General features: G+C 35.7%; 1 long non-coding RNA gene across 1 annotated transcript in view; it reads left to right on the plus strand.

Moving 5' to 3' along the window:
• The window catches only part of LOC145522864 (uncharacterized), a 30018-nt gene extending 24142 nt beyond the window's left edge, over nt 1-5876 (plus strand). The window contains exon 3 of the long non-coding RNA XR_014066198.1: nt 5794-5876. This is a non-coding gene — a long non-coding RNA (uncharacterized LOC145522864). The remainder of the gene's footprint in view (nt 1-5793) is intronic.
• The last annotated feature ends 18214 nt before the right edge of the window (nt 5877-24090 follow it).

Here is a 24090-nt window from a genome sequence, read left to right on the forward strand (position 1 = left end):
AAATGAAATAGGTTGCTGGGTGCATTAATCATCTTCACACAGGATTTAGTCACCTACATGACTAAATTTTTTATAGGTCTGGGATGGCAGAGCAGAAGATTTTAATATGCTCTTACTGAGTACTGTAAAATAAATGCTTTTTAGATTCTCAATGAAAGCAATTTTGTGTGTGTGCCTGAAGCAGGAAAATAGTATTAAGTTTTGTAGCCTTTTGCAATGATTTTCTTCACGAAATTGAGAGAAATTAAGGACATTGTTTTTAAGACTATGTCAGTTTATTTGGCTAGTGAGAACCCCTTAGAATTATGGTGTGAAGAGATAAGAGCATTTGTTTCCCTGAAAAGGGGGCTGACTTAAGGGTGTCAAAGGAAGGGAGGGAGGGATGGAGTTTGCTGTAAGGCAGTCACCTGTCAAAACAGAAACTGGGTGGAAAAGGAACCTTTATCTTGGAGAGCAAAAGTTAACTTTTAAACTTGACCCCTGCTGGTTTTTAACAGCTTTTCCTTTTGGTCCCTGACAGTCATCCAAGCTTTATGTTATTTCAAAGGATTATTTTTGTTCTCCTTTTGTAATAGCCTCAGAAAAGTTGAAGATACCATTGGAAGTCTCACATTTTCATATTTGGGAGTTACGATTCTTAAGTACAACATTATGCACCTTCTTAACTGCTGAAATAGACTCCATTGCATCACATTTTAGGACCAGCTCTATTTGGGGATTAGAATTTTTTCAGCATGTGAGGCCTCATGCTTGCTGATTTATTACCCTTTCCTGTAGGTGGGAATCCAAAAATGCTCTATTGATGTGAACTATTTGGGTTGCTTTAAACATGTTTTCACCAGCATGTTGTTGCACCTACTTTTGAGTTATTTTCCAGTATTTCTCACAGATGGGATGGGAAAGTGAGAGAACACTATAGGTAGCAGCTGGTCTTGAGAAATAGATACAAAATGCACGTACGTTAACTGGCATAAAAGGATCTCTTTCCTTTTCACAACAGAATAAGCCCCCTACTTACTAACATGAGGGTTTAATTGTAGATCACCACCGTGAGTTAAAATGATATCAAACGTTTGTCATAGTGTCTACTTAATTGGGAAAAGCTTGCTAATATAATTTTGTCCTGGTGAAAATGTGAAGTTTTAAGTACTGTATAATAGAATATGGTAAGTTTGATTGTGATATTTTACTCAGACTACTATGAATAATCAAGTGCATTTAATTGAACATAGTGCTAGTTCTAGAAGATACATTTGCTCTAATGACAGTAGGATTTTGATCCTTGGAGAAGGCTTTTATCTATTTCAGAGGATCTCAAACTTGACCATATATCAATCGCCTGGAGGTAAAAACAAGTCTTGTAGGCTCTTCTTACAGTTTCTTAATTCAGGCTATCCATCTATTACCTCATAATTTTCATTTCTGACAAGTTTCCAGGTGATGCTGATAGAACTGCTTCAGGGACCACATTTTGAGAACCAATGATCTTGTCCAAACTCTAAATGAGGACTTCACTAAGAACTACCTAGGGACGCAGACTTCAGATCCATGTCACACATTTAGAGTGCTGCCTTCCACAAAATCATGGAATGATCTTGACTGAATTCTGTGTCTATTGAGGACGTATGCCAGTTATACTAGTGTTCTCTTACTTCAAGATTAAAGGCAAGAATTTTAGTTTTTTATGATTCCTAGTAAGGATTTTTTAAAAATTGTACTTGTGAATTGAAATCTTAAGGTCATAGTAAGCACATGCATCTGTCTATATGTAATGTCTGTGTGTTTTAATACATATGTTTAGTTTCTTACCAGACTTTCTAGGAATCAGTTCAGTGTCATGTAGTTCTATAGTTAACCATCCTGGGACAATGCACAGCATAAAATGGTGCCATGCGTCTTGTTTCATTGGAACTAAGTGTTGATCAGTTTTGTTAATTGGAGGGGGCAGCTGTTTATATTTTTTCTTTAGTAATAAACGGAAATCTCTTTGGAAATGTTTTCCTTAAGAGTAGGAAATCCATCGTATTTTGTCCAATTGACTAAACTTGCTATTTTCTGTTGAATAAATTACCTGGCACAGTTATGTGTACCTAAGTTTATCAGAGGTTTGAAGATGTGTGGTTGTGTTTTTGTGTGGTAGTTGTGCAAATACAGCAAAAACGTTTTTTAAAAGTGGAAAAGAATATTGATGCATTGAGAATACAGGTGCCCAAAAGGGACCGAGATTGTTTGTTGATTGTTAAGAATATAGTTACAGTGGAGAGTGGTAAACATGGCAGAAATAAACTCATTCACTATTCAGCAAGCATTTATTTATATATTAGTTGTGGTGTAAGGGCTAATCCTTAAATAGGCAAAAGCCAGCCAGACAAGGGAGCAATGGCTTGTGCTGATCTTATCATCATAAATTGTGACAATAGTGTATATTAAACAGTAGGAGTATGTGGAAAAGTAGTTACCATCAATTATAATAGAATCCTGTGGGTCTGTCTGGCAGGCAATAGAGTAAGTCAAGTTTGTTAAAAATTGGAACTTTACTTTGAAAAGTATGAATATTGCAAATAAAAATGGATCCAATGAGGTTTAAGTAACAGTTGTTGTTTTGCATGTGGAACTCTTAATTTTGTGCATTGCTTCCAACTAACTTTTTGAGATTAGCTGAAATTGCATATTTAGAAATAAAAGTCAGTTTGCTTTTATATTTTCATGTTAAAGGAAAGAAGGGAAATAGGCTTATGAAAAATGTTCACTGTCTATATTTTTTTATGAGGAAACAAAAAAGGGAAGGACAGTTGATTTTCTATTCTTAAAGAAAGAAGCAATTGTTGGCATAAGGTTTTCTGGGGTTCCTCATGTAAATTAAATTCAAGGTGGAGTATTTCTTCTGAAAAAGGTAATCTAAAAATGAGTGTACCAAAGAATTAGGCTGACGTTTTAAGTTTGCTAAGCCAATAGTTTTTTCATACAGAAGCTCTTGTTCTCAAGCCTTGTGTACTTACTGAAGAAGGCAACCAGCTCAGAGAAAGAAATGTTAGGCAACAAACTGTAAGGAGTAACAATAATAGCAATTATTGTAAAACCCTATGAACTAGAGAGAGTTGTGATTATTAACCTCCTGCAGTTTGCAAAGTGATTTCTAGTGACTCTCCTGTGTAGAATATCTCATGAATTTAACAGCATGCTTTTTAAATGTAAAAAGTTTTAGAATTACAGATAGAATAGTTCATCTGAAAGTACTTCATTATTTTTTTAATCTTATTATTGTAAAACCATTTATGAGATGAAAATTTGTTACACTTTTGTGGCTAAAGTAGAGGTCTTTATGTTTTACATCTGACCATTTATAAAAAGTTTTCAAAAAATCTGGGTTGAGTCATAAACTCAGAATATTTTAATGTTATTTAATATTTGCATATTAATATATTAAAAAAATATTCTCTTTAAAGGCTAACATTATACTGAATTATCTCTTTCAAGAAAAGAGCCTCTAGAGATCTGTACTAGTACCAGCATAATTCTGTAAGAACATTTATGTCAATAAGATATTTTAAAATATATTTTAGATAGTTTTGCACTTATATTCTAAGTAGGTAAGAGAATTGCAAGTATATCTCTTAAGTTGGATTTCAGCATCATTTCGCATCTAGTTTGAAAAAGGCTTGAGTTAGGAGTTCTTCACTCAGTTTGGTTATCTTAGCTTTATCACATCACCTGTTATTTTTCTTTTGTGTATCATTTCATTCACCTACCTCGGCTTTATGCAAATGGTGTCTCTCATATATGTAATCCATGTTAGTAGATAAAAAAAACCTAAGACCTTCTTAACTAATGGCTATATAAATGTGTTTTCCATATAATGTAAAGGGAAAAGTGTTTTTCATACTATGTTTGAGGTCTAGACTGAAACAGAACCAACTAGTTAGAGAAGATTGCCTGCTAAAAATAGATACTACCTTTTGGAATGGGCATAGCTTTTGCATTTCCTTTCTAAAACTGATAAAGGAATTTTTTTTTAAAGAATTCAATTGTAGGAGTATTCATTTTCGTATATTTACAAAGGCCTATAAATATTTCCAGACCACCTCTTCTTCCTTACTAATCTGCTGAGGTCAAAAAATGAGAAATAAGCCCTGTACTGTCTCTGTCTGAGAGAATACCTTATAACTTATAAGGGCCAACAGTAAAAAACCCAATGTAAAGAGCAAAATTTTTCCTGCATTTCTGTACACACCAGCTTTTATTTTGTCACAGAGGAATCATAAATAGTGGTAATGGCGAGGGAATATTTTCCTTAATCATTTTGGCAACATTCAGCAGGCCGGCTGGGTACTCTGGTTGCTGAGGAAGAAGAGTATGATAAAGCTGAGAAGGCAATTGTGGAGAAGGCAGGCTGAGGTGGAATCATTCCTCAGCCCCCATCCTCATTCCTGCATTCCTACAATCCTAGAGGATTTCCTTGTGTCCAGGGTTGTGATTCATTGTGATGCAAGATTACTGAGGTTTAGGGCTGCTGCGATGGCCCAAAGTGAAGAAGCCATATTGGATGGTGTGGTAATGCTACTGTAATAAATTCCACTCTAACTCAGACTTGCTTAACCTCAGTAGTACTAATATTTGTGGCTGGATAATTCTTTTTCGTGGAGCAATGTCCTGTGTTTCAGGATGTTTAGCAGCATCCCTGGCCTCTACCCACTAGATGCCAGTAGCACCCCTTCCCATGCCAGTTTGACAACCAAAAATGTCTGCAGACATTGCTGACTAATCCAAGGGGAGTGGGGGTGGAGGTTGCTGCTTAACAGCCCCTGGTTGAGAACTATTACTGTGCTCAGCCTACCTGTGGAGTTGGAGGAGGCATAAACCAGAGGAGAGAAGGATTGAACCTAGGGGCCCTTGAGACTTTTCTTACTCCAGGAAAGTGCTGCAATCAAGTAAAGTATCAGTGTTCTCTATTGTGCTTGGGACAATAGCACTTTGATCAGTTCATTAAAATCCACACTTCAGAGTAAATCGCAGGGATTGAGTTTTTTGGTGATTTAATTCAAAAGGTGGTTGTGCTGTGATTGGGGTGATGAACTCATGGTCAGAGAGGAAGTACATCAGGTCATGCTGATAATTAAGTAGAGGGACCTAGATGGGAAATCAAGGGCAACAGTGTTGCAGTTTTGTTCAGAGCCACTTAAAGCTCCACAAAAAGACATCTGGAAGGCTTTCAGTCTCACTTAGCCTCCTCCACTCACTTCAGTCCCTTTCCAGTTAATCCAGGCCCCTGTTCCCCACCAGCCTTCCTCACTTTGGGGGTAGAAAGGATGCATTTTGTGCATCTGTCCCTCCTTATTTTCACTTTTGCAATTCCTCCCATCCCCCTCCCCCCCTTTCGTCCTTCTTCTGCTCTACCTTCAGAACTAATGACTGTGTCCAGGGCAGACCTCAGCTGGTTAACTGCTCACACTTATCTGTGCTCAAACTCTGCTGCCAGGCTGTCAAGAAGGGAGCTGCAGAGGCAGTAGAGATTGCCTGTTAATGAAGTGATGGTGGGACCTGGCAGTCTCTAGCCAGCAGCACACAGGCTGTGGCTGCCAACCCCTGAAATACAGCATTAAGGACTATCCTGTCAGCAAATTCATGAATGTGAAGTTAAATCAGTGACCATGGACTTCTAATTTACTTGGTCACGACTGTTTTTGTCCTTAAGTTTTAAATGAAACATACCTTAAAATCCATGTAAGATACCTCTAAAAACTCTAAGCAACCAGACTCTACCTGGTGGGACACTTGTGATTCTACATTCCACAGGGAGAACACTTGGAAACCTCACATTCCTAGTAAGTAGAAGACATGACAGCTTTGTAACTGAGAGAGAACCATCTCCAAGCCCATCAAAAGATTCTAAACAGCTACAAGTCTAACAAAGGTAGGCAGTAAATAATTCTTTACAATAAAAAGAACCATTAGGTGAAAGTGGATGAGTGATTTGTGTAGCTGAAACTTGCTTCTTAAATTTGAAAGCAATCATGCATTAGGATGGATGGTGTTCATAGAGATATTCTCTGTAGTATCTTTGTATTAAGTCAAAAATGGAAACATCTGATTGAACTGCTAATGTGATCACAAGATACAGAAAACAGATTTGGTGTATCTAGATTTCCTGTTTTTCTTATATTCTGTTTTCCTCTTTTATAAATTATTTGTACTGTTTTGCAACAATTTTTCTTATCTCTAAGTTTTATTGGCTTTGAATGTTATGTTTTCTTTCTAATTAAAGTCTATAATGAGGGAAATATTTAGTTATGAGTCATTGTAGCCAGTAGCCAAGAAAACATATGTATTCATATATTTAAACAAATAAACTAATTGTGTAGGATGTTTTGCAATGTCATTATTTGCATTTACCTTTTATGGCTTAGAAATTATTTTCAATGCAACATTTTCAGAGGAAATAAAATTCACCCTTTTCTTTGGATAATTACCATTTGACTATTATGTGGGGGGGAAAGTAATCTTTTTTTAAACTACTATGGAGAAAGCTCTCTAGCTTATATTTTGTAGCAAGATTACTAACAATTTACCTTTTTAACTCTTTCCTCAGAAGAGTAGCACTTCATGCATAGAAAAAAATGCATCTATGTGAGTTATCCAAAAGTCATACAATGGTTGTTTGGATTTATGACGGTGGTGATTTGGCAAAAATATTTACCCACTTAATTACAAACAATATAATTGATTTGTATTAGCCTATAGGGAAATATCAAAAATACATGCACGATGGAACTAGTGTGCTTTCTTGGTGTTAACAGTTTTGGAGAATGTGCAAAGTAGATACACATCAGAAGTAAATATACAAAGTTCGTTTCCTAGAAAGTATTTTTGTTTAGTCATTTTTAACATGTAGTTTTAAAAATTATGGGATGAAAATTACCAGAATGATAACACAGTCTTATTCAGTGAGAATCACCAATTTTCACGTTAAAAAAATTTCAGACCACCTAAATTATCTTACTTCCCAAGCCTAACTCACTTCAACTATTGAGAACACAGTCTTTTATTTGCCCAACAATGCAAACAGATTTTGTTGTATACAGTGAATTCAAAATGGACTTTAAAGTATTACATACCAGAAATTAAACAAATTGCTTCTTAAGCTTGAGAACAGTCTTGTATTCGGATGGATGGTGTTCATAGAGATATTTTATTCTCTGTAGAACCTTTGTATTCAGTCAAAAATGGAGACATCTGATTAAATTGGTCATGTGATCACAATTAAGATAGAGAAAACATTTGATATATCTATATTTCCTGTTTTTTTAATGCTCCATTTTCCTCTTATAATTATCTGTACTGTTTCCTACATTTTTAGTATCAGAATACAAACTTTATAGAGTGGGTTTCATTAAGCAGTAAAACATATAATCATAAATAATAATGACCATTGCAGAGGAAGTGAGTGAATCTTATAATTGCTGTCAGTATCAATGTCATTGGAACTTCATTCCCTTAATCAAGTTTGTGAAATAGGCATTTTCTTGGCTATTCTTTATGTTCATTTTAGAGTAAAAATGAAATCTCTATAATTTGCTGTTTAAAAAATTTACCTTTTGGAGTATTTTTCTCTTGATATTATTCTTACAAATACTATAGTTAACCTGACTAGAGTTAAAACTTCTGACTAGAGTTAAAGCCTCAAATACTAAGTTATAGTTCCCCATAGCAACCATAATTTACTCTCTTATATAACCCCCTACTTCATGCCATGGATAATATATGCAATATAACTCTAATTAACTTTCATCTTTCCTTAGATTAAGTGTTTTGATTCCAGGAATAGAAGGTAGAGGAAGGTGGGGAGTGATGCTGTGTTTGTAGAACCTGCAGATTGAGAACAGGAGGTTTGCTAAGTAATAGAAAAAGGATTTACTTAAGATTTCAGTCTTAATACTTTATTGTTTTGGAAAAAAACCCATTAAATTGAACATTGAAATTCATGATATATAGTATGCATGAATGAAGTTTCTTAACTGACATTATAGATCTTGACTTAGAATCTCCAAAAATAATTATTAGAACATTGTTTAACTTGATTAGAATACTGTTTTAGAAAATGATATATCCTTATTTTATTTTAAGGACATAGCCATCTGCAAACTGTGAAGAATGCATTTATGTAGTCAATTAAATATTGAGCACGAAATAAGCACTGTACTGAGAATAAGATACCATCTGTGCCTTCAATATATTTAATATTTTCTTACATTGAATTTTATTATTGATTTCCTCCACTAGAAGTTAAGTTTATAAGGGCAAGGGCTCATCCTTTTATGCTCAGTACCAAGAACAATGTGTCATGAATCAACACTCAGTATTAGTTGAATCAATGAATGAACAATTAGTCACAAGGGGAAAGGAGGTAAATTTGACTGCAGTGCTAAAAATAGGTCACAATTACTAGAAAAGTTGAAATATTTCAAAGTGCTGCATCAATGGCAGGCAAACATTATAGAATGAAATTTGTGGCCTGTTCTTTTATTCATCAGTTCTTAAAACGTATAGCTTGGAATGGCAATGCTACTATATAGTGCTAATGGGACTTAATTTTTCTGTACAGAAACAAAGTTAAAAGTTGTAGAACTTTAAGGAAATTAGTATATTGTGTTATAAACCTTTGCACTCGTCTGCATTGTTTTCCAAATGCAGGCATGCCTTGATTTATGCAATGGCTATTATTCGGGGAAAAACTGTATATGAAAATTGAATCATATTTAAGGTACATTTTAAAAACTTAATATTTAATGGGCCCACTTCTGAATACTTCAAAAACAGATAAATTATTTTATAGTACAAATAACCTCTAGCTAACAATTTGAATTTATATTATCACACACTGGATTTTTATATTAGGCATTTGTTTCTTAAATTATTTTTTAAAATTTGAACACTTGGAATTCTGTTTCTTCCAATGGCAAACTCATTAAATTTAGTAGTGCTCACTTGAGTCATGTTTGGCTAGATTGTTCCTACTTTGATTTGACTGCTCATCTCTGTCTTCCCAGCTTATTTGCTGTAACTCAGGGGTCTTCAGTTCAGTCGCTCAGTCATGTCCGACTCTTTGCAACCCCATGAACTGCAGCACGCCTGGCCTCCCTGTCCATCACCAACTCCCTGAGTCCACTCAAACCCATGTCCAACGAGTTGATGATGCCATCCAGCCATCTCATCCTCTGTCGTCCCCTTCTCCTCCTGCCCTCAATCTTTCCCAGCATCGGGATCTTTTGCAATGAGTCAGCTCTTCGCATCAGATGGCCAAAGTATTGGAGTTTCAGCTTCAACATCAGTCCTTCCAATGAACACCCAGGACTGATCTCCTTTAGGATGGACTGGTTGGATCTCCTTGCAGTCCAAGGGACTCTCAAGAGTCTTCTCAAACACCACAGTTCAAAAGAATCAATTCTTCGGTGCTCAGCTTTCTTTATAGTCCAACTCTCACATCCATACATGACCACTGGAAAAACCATAGCCTTGACTAGACAGACTTTTGTTGGAAAAGTAATATCTCTGCTTTTTAATATGCTATCTAGGTTGGTCATAACTTTCCTTCCAAGGAATAAGCGTCTTTTAATTTCACGGCTACAGTCACCATCTGCAGTGATTTTGGAGCCCAGAAAAATAAAGTCAGCCACTGTTTCCACTGTTTCCCCATCTATCTGCCATGAAGTGATGGGACCAGATGCCATGATCTTAGTTTTCTGAATGTTGAGCTTTAAGCCAACTTTTTCACTCTCCACTCTCACTTTCATCAAGAGGCTCTTTAGTTCTTCACTTTCTGCCATAAGGGTGGTGTCATCTGCATATCTGAGGTTATTGATACTTCTCCCGGCAATCTTGACTCCAACTTGTGCTTCATCCAGCCCAATGTTTCTCTTGATGTACTCTGCCTATAAGTTAAATAAGCAGGGTGACAGTATACAGCCTTGACGTACTCCTTTTCCTATTTGGAACCAGTCGGTTGTTCCATGTCCAGTTCTAACTGTTGCTTCCTGACCTGCATACAGATTTCTCAAGAGGCAGGTCAAGTGGTCTGGTATTCCCATCTCTTTCAGGATTTTCCACAGTTTATTGTGGGGTCTACCAGGACTTAAAGTATTTTTTAATAACCAGTCCTAAATTAGAATTGCTTTCTAAGCAATACTTTTAACTTTGCAAGAAACTCATAAAATAGTTTGAGAGAGAATTTAGAAATATGGAAACTAGTTTTTCATATTATAATATTTTCGAAAAATCTAATTTCTTTATTATCATTAAGATTTTTAAGAAGTTTGTGAAAAGAAAAAGATAAATTGTATTGTGCCTAAGAAAAGAATAACTTTTATTGTGCCTAGCAAAGACTGTTAATAATAAATGTTCCTATTTAGACAAATAGGCTGTATGCATGCGAGCATGCTGTCACTCAGTCGAGTCTGACTCTTTGTGACCGTATGGACTCTAGCCAGCAAGGCTCCTCTGTCCATGAGATTTTACAGGCAAGAGTACTGAAGTGGGTTGCCATTTCCTTCTGCAGGGGATCTTCCCGACCCAGGGAATGAACCTGTGTCTTCTGTGTCTCTTGCACTGGCAAGCAGATTCTTTACCACTGAGCCACCAAATATTGTATATGTTATAAATATGTAAGTGTATCTACTCTATCCTTGTTTCATGTAACAGACTTGTTACATTTTTAAGAATCTTATAATTTATCTAATTCAGTTTCTTATGCTCTGCAAACACTGTAAGCTTTACGTTAGCTCCACAAGCAGGCATCCATATGCCCAGTGGGGTTTGCTCTGTGGTAGTGGTTTTCAAAGTAAGGGCCCCAAACTAGCAACATCAGCATTGCCTTGTTAAAAATGAAGATTCTCAGATCCCAACTCATATCTCCTCTATCAGACCTCTAAGAGTGGGGCTGAACAATGTGTTTTAATGTACATCCTACATGCTTTTATCCATGGTAAAGTTTGAGAAGCACAGTTCTATGTAATATAGGAAGGAAAACTCATTATGGATAATGCCTGTTTTGTTGGAAAGATAAGACATGTACACAATGACAGTAATAACAGGGTAACAATGAGAAAAGAGTGGCATTCACCGTAAAATAGTCATAGATAAATTGGAATTAGAATTTGTGGAGAAGAGATTACTTTAAGATGGAACTGATATCCCCAATCATTCATACATTTGTTGAAATATTCTAGGTGCTGGAACTCAGTAAGACATGATCCTTGACTTGTTAAATATTTGGTTCAATTTGATAAACAGGTGGTTCCACTTGCTAATTACTTCACAACTAGAATAAACTTAAGAGATCACATAATCCATCTTGTGAGTGCATCAAAACCATCTGGATGGCGTGTTAAAATACATATTGCTGAAGCCCAGCAGTTCTAATTCAGTAAGTACAGGGTGGGGCCTGGGAAGCAATATTTCTAACAAATTCCCAGGTCTTCAACTTGAGAATCACTGACATTAGTCAATAACTTCAAGTTAAAACTGGTAATGCTAGAACCCAGAAATGTGACTTGCCCAACCAAGTTAGCTAATGCCTAAGATGGACATAAAACCAGGTTGCCAACTCCCAGTTCAGTAGAACCTCCACTGCAGACTGTCTTTGGGACACCAAAGAGAGTGTCCCAAAGAGAGGATGCTTGCTTGACATCACAATTGATTCTAAGAACAACTCTAGTAGTAAAGAATTAACTGGATAAGATTTCATCTGACTTTTGTTTATATTGTAATTTCTTATTTCACAATCAGCCTATGTTTGTGAAATCTGCAGTCTCAATTCTGAACTACCAAGTATTCTGTATTGTGTATGGGGATCTGGTCTGCATATAAAAGTAACATTTGAATCTCAATATCATTTCCAAAGGCAATTCTAAAACTCACTAATATTATCTTCCTGATAATAGGGGACTCTCAGGACAAAGATCTTTTATTACAAAAACACTTCTCTCTGTAGAAGCTCTCTGTTAGATGACTGGTTGTGGAGCTAACAAAAAATGAAGCATTTTCATTGAGAGTAAAGAGTGAAAATATGTACTAGGAGACAGTTAATGGAGATAATGTGCTGTGCGTTCTTTGCTGATAATTCACTTTTCTTTCAGAAGCATGCATGCTTTATCCATAAATCCACAAATCCATTAATTTCTCTAATTCTGTAAATTAGAGAAAATGTATTCATCTCCTTTTATTTGGTGATAAAGATAGATTTTCCCCAAATTTAATTAATCTACTTTGCATTCTTGAATGATTCTGTGAAAAACCCAGACCCCTCAGCACAAATCATGTAATTGTACTTCAAGAGATAATGTGGGAAAAATTAGGCATGGATGAAACTGATATAATCTGAATTGTACTATGACTTCCTCTGAAAAGTTCAAAATCCATATTTAATTGCCTTCATTTTAAATTGAGTCTTGTAAGAAAACTATTTTGATAACCTGAGGGCTAGCACTAAAGAAGAACTAGAAATGAAGAAGAGGCATAACTGCCAAATGGTGTCTTAGCATCAGTGGATGAATCTTGGGATATCGGAAGGATGATTTGCTTAATTCCATTGTGATGACCCTGGAAAAGACCCTGATGCTGGGAAAGACTGAAAGCAGTAGGAGAAGGCGGGGGTGGCAGGGGATGAGACAGATAGCATCACCAAATCAATGGACATGAATTTGAGCAAACTCTGGGACATAGTGAAGGACAGGGAAGGCTGGCATATTGCAGTCCAGGTCACAAGAAGTTGGACTTATTGCCTCAACAACAACGTTGTGATGAATGGCCTCTAAAGGGATGAGAGCATGTTTTAGACACTTATTTCATACCCCCCCACACACAAATTAACTATCACTGAATGTGATAGTTAGCACATAAAGGATGGGGAACATTGTCTCCACTTCCCTGTAGTTAATCTCTTCTTCCTCCCATTTTGTCAGATAAGGTACAAAAAATGTTTAAACTCCAACATAGTTAAACCTTAGACACTCTGACTTGTCACAGTCATTATCAGTTCCAGATTAAAGAACAGCTGTTCAGATTCTCTTGGGTAGGACATGATGAGCCTTATTTCCTACTTCCTGTGGAGCTCAGTTTGAACTGTTTCTGATTCTCTAGAACTTCAATCATCTACTCTTTAAAAGGAGACAAAAACTCACTACTGTTTTCTTGAGGACTTGGGATGACCATTTACTGCTTTCATCTTGAAAACAACTGTTCTATTTTGTTCCTAAATGTAGCATTCTTACTATTACATGAAAAAGTTTACTTAATATACCTGTATTGTGTTGTTAGAAATAGCACAAAGTTGTTATTTCCCTCATGAAACAAAGCCAACTAATAGTGTCACCTCTTTCTTAATTAAGAGTTTAATGCCTTCAATAATCCCACTTAGGTAGAAATCTGTTTTCTAATGTTGTAATTGACTCAGATTTCTGAAATTGGCTGCTTGGGCTCAAAAAAGAAAAAGTGAAGGTTGGATGAAAGAGAAGAGATAGCTTAAATTAAGGATGAAACATCTTGAATAGATTTTTATTTCCTCCGATCTACTTCTAGAAGTGGAGGTTTATGGGAAATTACAGGTCTAAAGCAACTTTCAGCTCTGAATTCCTAGTTTTAAGTATGTATATATAGAGTAACTTCATCACTGAATCAGCTTAATTTCATTATTGATAAGATCTAAGAATCAGATTTTTCTTATATCAGTGTACTAGATTGTTTTACCATCACAGCTCAATTTAATATGCACGTAAATCACCCTCAGCGGAGAAGGCAATGGCACCCCACTCCAGTACTCTTGCCTGGAAAATCCCATGGACGGGGGGGCCTGGTAGGCTACAGTCCTTGGGGTCGCTAAGAGTCGGAGACGACTGAGCAACTTCACTTTCAGTTTTCCCTTAAATGCACTGGAGAAGGAAATGGCAACCCACTACAGTGTTCTTGCCTGGAGAATCCTAGGGACGGCGGAGCCTGGTGAGCTGGCGTCTGTGGGGTCGCACAGAGTCGGACACGACTGAAGCGACTTAGTAGCAGCAGCAAATCACCCTCAGATGTTACTAAAATGCAAGTTCTTACTGAATAGGTCTGAGATTCTGACAAACTCGTGATAAGGCAGATGCTGCTGTCCATGGACCTCACTTTGAGCATCTGGGGTGTATACAATGCAACACATAATTGAATTTGATGACTTTGTATCTTTTTCCGATCATCTTTGATTCATGAGCAAACAACTTCTCAAGATAAAATAGTGACTGCAGAGGTCAGGGGTTTCATTATAGGATAAAAGCACACAAAAATTTTTCGAAGTAAAGAATTTCGACTTAGGATGGGATTTAATTATTATTTCAATAATGGAAACAAGATAGTAAAACTGAAAATCTGGCATCTCTTTTAAATTAAGAAGTTTGAAAATGTGTCTAATTCCTAATGATTCATTTTGACTATATCAGATTCTTCAGTTCTACTTGAGAAATGAATGTCAACACTTAGAAATTCAGTGTCACTCAAAATCATTTTCCATTTTATGAATATTAGAGTAATTTTAAAACTAAATTTAATTTTAGAATATGTTTTAAGAGTTTGAATATAAACTAAATACGCCACAATTCAATGCCAGTTGAATTAAGTCAATATACTTTTTTCCCCTCTTAATAAAATAAATTAGTCAAAAATTTGGAATTTCAATGAAAGAATGACGTATTATACATCCAATTTATAATTAAATTTTAGGCCAAAAAGCTTTCAGATACAGATAAGTCATTTAGGTACACTGTATGTATCCATGTGGAAATACATATAACAATAATAAACAACAATGAAAATTTATAGTTCTTTTAAAGCTGCAGATAGAATATCGCGCATTACTAACAACATAATTTAGTAGTTTTCATTAATTTACATAAACTCTAAAATTTAGAATCTAAATTTTAAATGTTTTTGTAATAGAGAAAGTTATATTTAAAAACAACTTTTCCGTAATAGCTTAATTTTTATGGCCTGATCCATATACCTCCTTATATTCCCATGAAAAAATGTTTGCTTTTGCATTCAATTTGAGGGTACATTTAAAAAGATTTTGATTGTTTCAATATTCAGAATCTACTTAACGTGAATGTTTGTGATTAAATTAAATGACTCTTAACATTATAGGCATATATTTATTTTTAATGAGTTATGTAAATCTGTGTTCATTCCTCCTAATGTATATTCTCAGTTTTTTATTGGGAGAAATGTTAGTTTTTATGTTATTAAATTCTAGGTGGCTCCCCATGCTTCTGCTGTATTTCTGACTGATTCTGACCTCAAATGATTAACTGCAGTGATGAATTGCAGTAGTTTATTTAGGGCTTCTCTGGTGGCTCAGACTGTAAAGAATCTACCTGCAATACAGGAAACCTGAGTTTGATCCCTGAGTTGGGAAGATCCCCTGGAGAAGGGAATGGCAACCCACTCCAGTATTCTTGCCTGAAGAATTTCATGGACAGAGGAGCCTGGTGGGCTACAGTCCATGGGGTCACAAAGAGTTAGATACAACTCTGAGCCACTAACACTTTCACTTTCTCTTCTTGTGCCATGTAATTTACATACATAATTTCATATACACCCCAGAATAATCCTACGTGTCAATCACATTCCTTCTTTCACAAACCCAGAGAAGTTAAGTAACTAACTTATGGGGCTGTCACAGCAACAACAATCAGATAAAAAGACATTGAGTTTTCTAATGTGTCTGTTCTGTCTTCAAAGATATATTCTTGATCTTATGTACCTCCTATACCGCTGCTCCTGAAATGCCTTTAAATGTTTGTCTGTAAAGAATACAACCGTGACTCAGGTTGTTACCACCGAAGGACACAAAAAAGGATTCTTTTACAGTCTAACACTGAATAGTTGGTATGTTGTGATTATTGTACTTGTGATTTTTCCCATTCTGTTAATTTAAGGGATTTTTGTCCTTTTTTTTCATGCTGTGACCATCGTAATCATTATTTAAAAAATTCTAATCCAACGTCTGTGGATCATTAGAGGCAGTTGTGAGTGCTGTTTGTGAGTCTCTGCCTTGGATATAAGTACTAGCAATTCTTAATGATTTTATTGTCTAGGTTTTTTTTTTAATAATAAGATTAATGAATGTTCAGCATGAAAACAACTCAAACATTATAAGTAAATAGATTCATCTCAAGTCTAATTTCTCAAATGAAACTACCCTACTACAACTACAAGTCTACAGTTTCCTCTTCAATATGTTCTAAGGGTAAAGTACTTTGTTTTGCTCATTTGTAAAACCAAGTGTAAGCAGTGTGGCAAGGAGAAAGAATACAGGCAAGTCAGCTAGCCTGCTGGGTCCATGTGTTCTATATCTGATCTAATCACAGAAAAAAATTTTTTTTAATTCCATAAAGTTCCAAAACAAAATTTGAATTTGCTATTCTGGAAACTGTTTACATAGCATTTGCATTGTATTAGGTCTTATAAGTAATCTGTGCTGTTGTGCTTCGTTGCTCAGTCGTGTCTGACTCTTTGCGACCCCATGGACTGTAGCCCGCTAGACTCCTCTGTCCATGGGGAGTCTCCAGGCAAGACTGTTGGCCCTTGAACAACATGAGAGTTGGGGGCACTGTCGAAAATTTGCATATGATTTATCATTGGCCCTCCATTAAGGTGATTTCTCCGTATCCTTGGTTCTACATCCTCTGATTCAACCAAGGATTATTTAGTGCTGCAGTATTTGCTGTTGAAAAAAATCTGTGTATAAGTGGACCTGCTGTAGTTCAAACCTGTGTTGTTCAAGAGTCATCTGTGTCCAGGAAGGATATGCATGGAGCATGTGCAAATACTACACCATTTTATGTATAAGACTTGAGTATTCAAGTATTTTGTATTCAAGGGGGTCATGGAGCCAGTCCCCCCAGGATACCCAGGGACAACTTTACAGATTACATTTAGTGAGGCGACTTACATTTTCATGTTGACTCCTGCAATCTGTTCATTTCCGTTTAAAATCTAACTTTTCACAAACTAAACCAAACAAACCCTTTTGCAAAATCTTGCCACCATTTTGTGGTAATAGCAAAAAAATGGTGAATCAATAAATTTTACTTATACACTAATTTATAAGTGAATAATTTGAACTTTAACATAGCTTGTGAAGCATACACATCACTTGTCCAGGAAGGCAACTGTCTAATTTTTTTTCCTAGAAACTTTTCCACACACTCATTGAACTCTTATTCAAATGATCATGGTTAAAATTGTGGCTAGAATATTTCCCCAGAAGTTATGTCTGCTTTGCAAATACAAAACAATCACATATTGTCATATGGCTCTGAAGGAGAGAAAGGAGAATGCAATCTAATAAACATTGCTCAGCAAATTGTGTTTGTTTACTCACTATCAGACACATTAATCTGATATGCCTTTATTCCCTCATTAGTTTGTTAGATTGTCCATTGGTGTCCCCATTCTCATTGAAGAATAATGTCTGTGTCATACTCAGGCAAGGTGCCCCTAGTCTGGCTCTTTGTTTAAAGAGAACCTTTGCATTTATTAGCAGGGCTTTATATTTTTTAGAATTTATTTTGCCATATGATTAGGAAGGTTGCTGTTAGTTTGCAACAATTATTTCAGTGTGGTATAAGTTTCTGATTGTAAATGGTACAAGCACAAACTTCTATGAAATGAAAATTTGAGTGCTTAACCATTATTAACAAAAGTGCTTCCTTAGCTAGAGTCAAAAAATATGTCTTTTTTTTTTTTTTATTAAATACCTTGGTAAATGTGACTGAGACATTTTATTGAAGGAACCTTTTCATTTTTTTTCCTCCGTTGAGTCAAACTATGTGGAGTGTTTTAATTAGAGCAGAACATCAGTCAGCTATGCTTTAGACTGGAAAGAGTAACAAGAAGTAGCTTATAAAATATTAATCTTAAGAATTCAATTCATTCAAGCATTTCAGATTTTTAAATAATTGGTGTCAAAGTCAGGTAATTTTGAAAGATTGTTGTGCAAATGGTAGACACTTAAAATATGACAATGAGATAGGTGAATGTTGCAGTCTCCAATACAGAGAATGCAACTGACTATATTTGCTTAGTCTTTTTTTTCTTTTTTGCGTAAGTAAAATTGTTTTTAGAAGTTTTAAAATACAAGTCTGAAAAATGTAGGTATATTTAACAGGAATAGTGGGGGCTATTTCTTTAACTAAATATACACAGGAGAATCTTTCTTTAAAAAATCTGATCAGGATTCCCCACTTAAGGGTTGCAATACATTAATGTACCATATGTAATTATTTACCTGTCCTAATTATCTTATGAATGTTTGAGGAATGACTACTTTGTTTTCTTTACAAAGCAGAGTATCTTCAAGATTAGTCTTTATTCTTTCACCTGCCTTCTGATGGATTGTCTTTAGTAGAGAAAAAAAGGAATAGAGTTAGAGCATTCTAACTTGAAAGGTCCTATTGTGTAGAAAACAATAAGTGGGATAAGTTTCATATCGAAAAAATAAACACTTACCTTTTCGTTTTGATTTACTTTAGTTAAACCAAAAATAGGCTTTAACCATCCTCATTTGGCTTCAGATGAATAAAGAATGAATCTTGAATAAAAGAAAGCCTCAAATTCATTATGTACTTCTTAGGTGAAAATCAGCAAAATTCCATAAGGATAAGGATGCTCTTTAAATGTGACAAAGCATGATGTTGAAAGACAATGGGAAATACTGCTCTGTATTCCCTTCTTTCAAATATATTTTAGAATTTGAAAACTTGGGGAGAATTGTATTTCAGAAATAGAAAAAAAAAATGTCTGGAGCAAAAGACAAATAAATGGGGCTTTTTATTGAGTGTTTATGAGCATATGTGTCCACTCACCCACAAGTACAGCATCTGAATTAGATTTCTGGAAAAATGGAACGTGTGGGAGGGAGTTATACAGCACAGTGACATTACCTGTTGATTTCTTTTGTGAGAAATGAAATGTCATTTTAGCCTAATTTACGGGGTTGAGAGTATCATCTTGAGCTGTTTTACTGATGGCGTCTTAATTAGTTTCTCCCTCTCCCATTGTTTCTCAACTTCTCAGATTCACTAAATATCTGGTGTGTACAACACACCACTTGGACTCCACAGGGAGTGCCCCAGCAGATATATATCAAATCTGGAAAAAACAAACTAACCCCAACAACTGATAGTAGGGTTTTTAGAAAAGCAGCACACATTATTTAATTAACTGAAGATGATTTATTCATAAGCATTAGGCATATGAAATAAATTCAATTTATGAAGATTGGTTTCTACTCTGTGCTGTTATATGTAATAAGATATAAGGTTAAGTGGCTTATCCTCAGTGACTTGACCTTTCTCTTTATTTTCATTATCTTAACAATTTGATTTCATTAAAAAAACATTAAACAAGGCATTTTATGAATAACTCAGGCCTGGCCCTTCAGAATTCATCTCTTTGGCTATTAGTTGCAAACAGATTAAACTATACCTCAGTAATTCTTACATTTGAAATTTTTGTTCAGAAATTTTTGTTCTTAAAGCTTTGCATCATATCAGAGTCACTCTGCTTTAAAAATTATGGACTTTTATCAATTAATTTTTTGTAGTGACAGAGAGTAAAGTGGTTAGGAAAATCTAATTTTTATATCTTGTATTAATCACTAAAACAAGAAAATGCACAACAGATGATCTTTGTCCTTTAATGCTGTAGGAAAAATGATATATTGGGAGAGCAGGTGGTACTTCAGTCTGTTTTTATTTTAAAATGATTTCCTACCCAGTAACTTATTGAGTATAGCTCCTAAACAAATTTATTTAACCCCAGATAAATCCTGTTCCAAAGTTTATAATACCTTCTTTGATTCATTTTTTTTTTCCTCCAAACATTTACATTAAAAAATTAAATAGTAAAAAATCTGGTTGGAATCTAGGAATAAAATATATAACCCTTAACATTTTAATAGTTACTTGTGTTCTATTATTTCCCAGGTGTGCACTGATATGGAAATAGATTCAAGGACCAGTCCACCTGCTGTTTACGGTAGATGATAATAGCAAGATGAAAATCCTGATTTAGGGTTTATAAAATAATGATGTTAATTTTTTACAAAAACTGAAATTTTATTAAACTAACCAATATCTTAAATTTGAATTAATGTCCTTAGTACCATCAAGTTTTTGTACTGCATTTTTAAATTTTATTAATTTGAAGTTACTGCTATTTAAAAGAACTTTTAAAATAAAATATTCATTTCACTCTATTTTTTTGTTTGTGTTTTGGCATTTGGCCACATCTTCACTGAGAGTTTGCAAATGAACTCTTTTTAAAAGAAATAACATTTCTCTATGTGGAATAGAAAGATCATTATAAAGGATTCACTAACTTATCTATTCTATTTTTTATCCTCATAGTTAAGCTATAACTTGGGATTCTGCTATATTTAATTTGAAGATCTCTTTTAAGACAGGTTTAGGTATAAATAATTGTCTTTTTCCAAAATTGCTGATTCATTAGACTATGACTCTTAATTATAAGAGGGTTCATATATTTAGGTATCAATAATTTATGTCAGCTCTACAGAAAGATAGTTAGAAATTAGTGATGTGGCATTGTTAGAGGCTGAACTGTGTTCCCACAAATTCACATGTTTAAGTCTTAAATCGCAGTACCTCGGAATGTCACTTTATTTGAAGATAAGGTCTTTAAAAAGGTAATTAAGTTAAAGTGAGGTCATTTAGGTGAGCCTTAATGTAATTTGACTGATATTGTTATAAGAGACAGGAAATTCAGACACACAGGTTCAGAAGGAAGACCATGTGAAGACACAGAAAAAAGATAGCCATTTACAAGCCAAGAAGAGAGGTCTCAGAAGAAACCAACTCTTGATCTCAGAATTCTAACCTCTAGAATTGTGAGAAAATAAGTTTCTGTTGTTTGAGCCACAGATACTTTATTACAGCAGCCCTAGAAAATTAATGGACTTCCCTGGTGGCTCAGTGGTAAAGAATCTCCCTGCCAATACAGGAGACACAGGTTTGATCCCTGAGTCACGAAGATCCCCTGGAGGAGGAAATGGCAACCTGCTCCAGTATTCTTGCTTGAGAAATCCCATGGACAGAGGAGCCTGGTGGGCTACAGTCCATAGGGTCACAAAGAGTTGGACGCAACTGAAGTAACTTAGCATTCATGCACAATTTGGGACCAGAAAACAAATGAGTCACAATTAAAAGTGAAATTTCCAACTTTCAGATCATATCAGTCGCTCAGTCATGTCCAACTCTTTGTGACCCCATGGACCACAGCACACCAGGCCTCCCTGTCTATCACCAACTCCTGGAGTTTACCCAAACTCATGTCCATTGAGTTAGTGATGCCATCCAACCATCTCATCCTCTGTTGTCCCCTTCTCTTCCTGCCCTCAATCTTTCCCAGCATCAGGGTCTTTTCAAATGAGTCAGTTCTTCGCATGAGGTGGCCAAAGTATTGGAGTTTCAGCTTCAACATCAGTCCTTCCAATGAACACCCAGGACTGATCTCCTTTAGGACGGACTGGTTGGATCTCCTTGCAGTCCAAGGGACTCTCAAGAGTCTTCTCAAACACCACAGTTCAAAAGCATCAATTCTTTGGCACTCAGCTTTCTTTGTAGTCCAACTCTCACATCCATACATGACCACTGGAAAAACCATAGTCTTAACTAGATGGACCTTTGTTGACTAAGTAATGTCTCTGCTTTTTAATATGCTATCTAGGTTGGTCATAACTTTTCTTCCAAGGAGCAAGCATCTTTTAATTTCATGGCTGCAATCAGCATCAGCAGTGATTTTGGAGCCCAAAAAAATAAAGTCAGCCACTGTTTCCCCATCTATTTGACATAAAGTGATGGGACTGAATGCCATGATCTTAGTTTTCTGAATGTTGAGCTTTAAGCCAACGTTTTCACTCTCCTCTTTCACTTTCATCAAGAGGCTCTTTAGTTCTTCTTCACTTTCTGCCATAAGGGTGGTATCATCTGCATATCTGAGGTTATTGATGTTTCTCCCTGCCATCTTGATTCCAGCTTGTGCTTCATCCAGCCCACCGTCTCTCATGATGTACTCTGCCTATAAGTTAAATAAGCAGGGTGTCAATATACAGCCTTGACGTACTCCTTTTCCTATTTGGAACCAGTCTGTTGTTCCATGTCCAGTTCTAACTGTTGCTTCCTGACCTGCATACAGGTTTCTCAAGAGATAGGACAGATGGTCTGGTATTCCCATCTCTTTCAGAATTTTCCACAGTTTATTGTGATCCACACAGTCAAAGGCTTTGGCATAGTCAATAAAGCAGAAATAGATGTTTTTCTGGAACTCTCTTGCTTTTTCGATGATCCAGCATATGTTGGCAATTTGATCTCTGGTTCCTCTGCCTTTTCTAAAACCAGCTTGAACATCTGGAAGTTCATGGTTCACGAATTGTTGAAGCCTGGCTTGGAGAATTTTGAGCATTACTTTGCTAGCGTGTGAGATGAGTACAATTGTGCAGTAGTTTGAGCATTATTTGGCATTGGCTTTCTTAAGGATTGGAATGAAAACTGACCTTTTCCAGGTTAAATAACATAATTTCCTTGTTTGTTGCTCTTGCGTGCATAACCATCCAATGAAAGAGTAAAAGAAGAATTTGAAACTCAGACTTATGTAGGAAGCATTGAAGAGGAATGCAAACTTAACTGAAAATTTATTGGATAACCCTGTCAAAACACAGAAATAAATGGAAGGCTGAGGCTTTTCCATATATTATTACATCAGTAGTAATATAAAATAACCACTAACATATATCGTTTCTATGGGTCAAGCACTGTTCTGAATATTTCACATTTATCAAGTCTTTTAATCATAAGTTTATGAGATCTAGGTATTATAATCTCCATTTTACATATAAGGAAACTGAAGACAAAAAGGTTAAATTACTTGCCAAGGTCATACAAATAGTAAGATGCATACAGGATTTTGACCCAAATAGTCTAGTTCTAAAACAAAAAGAAATAATCTAATTCTGTGGTCTGTGCTCTTAACCAGTATTGCAGTATTGCTCTTAACCGAGATTGCAACAATCTTGAATAACCTTCTGTGTCTTAAGTTTCTTTTGAATTCTCTTATATTATTCTCTGGGAACTACAGTGACTGCTGTGACAGACATTAGAGAATGTAAAGGAGGGCACCTAAACCATATGTATGCCCTCTTCGGTCATAGAAGACTTAGCAAGTCTGTCTCCAGCAGGGCAGGAGAGTTCAAGTAACAGTGTCATGTGGCTCTGGGGACTTGGGAAGGATTTTATTTAGGGATAGCAATCATATGTATACTTTTCATTGTGGAGGGTGGGTTCCAGGAGGTCACACCAGAGGCAGGAAGGTGAATTAGAAAACTATTAAAGTGGCCTGAACTAGTGATTGAGTCACCAATATTAGAAGAAATGGTAGTGAGAGTTGAGGAAGATTGCTTTCAAGCTGGCCAAAGAATACCACCAAATTAATCCTTCCTAGCCCCACCATAAACATATAAAACCAAGCTTGAACTTTAATACATACTGTGGACTTTAGTGGGGAAAACTGTGTTTTAGTAGGGGAAGGAGGTATGTGGGAAGTCTCTGTATCTTCTCCTCAATATCATTGTGAACCTGAAACTACTCTAAAGATACAAAAAATATGTATTTCACTGGTTTACTGTTTCCCCATTGATTGATTCAGTAGTTCCACAGACATCTATTGACTGCCTACTATTTGCCAGGGTCTGTTTTAAAGTTTGGGGATATGGCAGTGAGTAAAACTAGTACAATTCCTGATTTCATGGAGACTATGAAACATAGACAATAGCAGATATATGTATAACTTCAGATAGTGAGAAGTGCTGTGAAGGAAAATTAAAGGGATAGAGAGCAATGTGAATGGTGAGGAATCTTTTGGATAGGTTTTCAGGGAAGGCCTTTCTGAGGAGGTGAACTTTGACAGACTCTGGAGGGAAGTACGAGGGGATGAATCATGGAGAGACCTGGGGTCAAAGAAATTCAGGAAGGAGAAGCCAGAGAAAAGCCC

Source organism: Giraffa tippelskirchi, chromosome 2, assembly GCF_054371585.1.
Source record: "Giraffa tippelskirchi isolate mGirTip1 chromosome 2, T2T-mGirTip1v1.2.pri, whole genome shotgun sequence".
Classification (NCBI taxonomy): Eukaryota; Metazoa; Chordata; class Mammalia; order Artiodactyla; family Giraffidae; genus Giraffa; species Giraffa tippelskirchi.